The 2,032-nt window shown below is 33.5% G+C and overlaps 1 protein-coding gene across 2 annotated transcripts in view; it reads right to left on the bottom strand.

The window, feature by feature from the left end:
- LOC105818445 (vitamin D 25-hydroxylase) overlaps positions 1–2,032 on the bottom strand; it is a 32,259-nt gene that overhangs the window by 4,123 nt on the left and 26,104 nt on the right. The gene's annotated exons all lie outside the window — the stretch shown is intronic.

The raw sequence follows: 2,032 nt of genomic DNA, 5'->3' as shown, positions 1-2,032 counted from the left end.
CACTAACAAGTAAAAGGAAATTCTTTTTGGTAGAGGATAACGTTTTGCATAATTGGGGTTCAAAGTTAGCATTTCCTATCAGCAAAACATTGCAGATGTTCATCTGCTAATGCTGATCTGCAATGAGATTTGCGTATTTCATCTTTGAAAGTGCCTTTCACACAGATGGGAACTGCCAAATATTGATGCAATCCACAAGCATTTGATTTTCATTGAGTATATTAGTCACTGGGAAGGTATATATAGAATTCTATTAAATTTTTCTCTTGATATTTGCCTTATAGCATGTCATTACTTTGCATACTAATCACTTCCAATTGAAGGTTAGGTGGAAGCTCCTTATTCATACAAAGTAAATTTTGAAATATGGAAATTTCTTTTGCACTTGCATCAAGTCCTCAGAAGTGCTGCTGTCACTTTAGTTTGAGCTCACAAAATATATCTGCTGGAAAGCTGAGTGGCACGGAGGCCTCAGTTCTTGTTTTAACTTTTGACAGCATAAAGTGTATAAAGCATCTTGACATTACAGCCATTTGCCACATAATGATGGGGATACATTCTGAGAAATGTGTCATTAGGCAATTTCATCATTGTGCGAACATCACAGAGTACACTTACATGAACTTAGGTGGGATAGCCTAATACACACCTAGGCTATATGTTATAGCCTATTGCTGCTAGACTACAGACCTGTACTGAATACTGTAGATAACTGTAGCACAATGGTAAGTATTTGTGTATCAAAATATAGAAAAGCCACCACAAAAATGCAGTATTATAATCTTTTATGGGACCACCATTGTATATGGGGTCTGTTGTTGACTAAAATGTCATTTTTTGCCACATGACCAAACGTTAATTCAAAGTGTTAGACTGTTGTTGAAATGACTTCCTAGCAGTATGTTTCCTATATAAGCACTGTTTTGCCTTATAAATTTTAAGTTAAACTTATTAAGAGCAACCAAGTTTGTTGTAAAACCTAATGTCCATTCAGTGTTCAGTAACAGTGATTAAGGGTAGCTTTTCTCATTGAGAAAAATTTCAATATTGGCCTTGAGCTCAAAAATTTGCAACAATATGTTACTACTGCTAAGCCATTAAATTGTTGTGTGGTAGAGCAAATCAGGATATTCAGCTTCTATTTCTGAGAAAAATTCACAAAACTGATGATGGTTAAGTCCGTGAGAGTAAATGAAGTTTTCTATTGACATACTGGTTTGATAATACATGATAGATTCGAGTACCTCCTGCAAAGTACTTTCTGATAATACAATTTGTCCAATTATGCCTTTTTATGCTCCATACATATTTTTACTATTAATTGTAACGCATCTTAGTAGATTCCATTTCAATTTGTATTGAATTAGTGCTTTCTCATCTTTTGAAAATATTTTCTCTTGTAGTTGCTTCATGCAGACTACTCAGAGGCTAAATCTTCACTTAAAATTTGCTGTTAACTTCTTGAGTAAACAACTGAGCAATATTGGTAATACCTGTTTATTCATCAAGTGCCAAGGAAAACCACTCAAAATCATTTGCCTTGTTTTTTAAATGAACACTGATACTGCTCTCAGTGTCCTCAACTCTTTGAGCAACTGTTCTCACTAAAAGCCTACTAGTGTTAAGTTTATTTTCTCTGGACATGTTTCTTTGCTGCAATTAAACATAGTTTAATCAATTTGTAATTAGCAAACAGCTTTCCTTGCTTGGATAACAAATAAGCCACTCAGAAACTTACTTTGGTTACAGGTTCATTTTCATTTTTTTGTGGGGAAATTTTAGTATCATAAGATATTCCATTTTAAAATTTCTAATTTTTCTGTCACTTGTTTCATGTGTTAGAAATATTGTGATGATTGCTTCATCTGGCAATGCCAAATCATACTGTATTCTTTTAGCAGACCTATAGTGTTATTACATATTAAATATAGTGCTTTGCTAATTTAACAGAGTAAACAGGCAGCCTACAGTATGGGAGAAAATATTCACAAATTATATATCTGATAGAGGACTAATTTCCAGAATCTACAAA

This window comes from Propithecus coquereli, unplaced genomic scaffold, assembly GCF_000956105.1.
Source record: "Propithecus coquereli isolate 6110/MARCELLA unplaced genomic scaffold, Pcoq_1.0 Scaffold44, whole genome shotgun sequence".
NCBI classification, from domain to species: Eukaryota; Metazoa; Chordata; class Mammalia; order Primates; family Indriidae; genus Propithecus; species Propithecus coquereli.
This window is presented reverse-complemented; position numbering and strand designations above follow the sequence as displayed.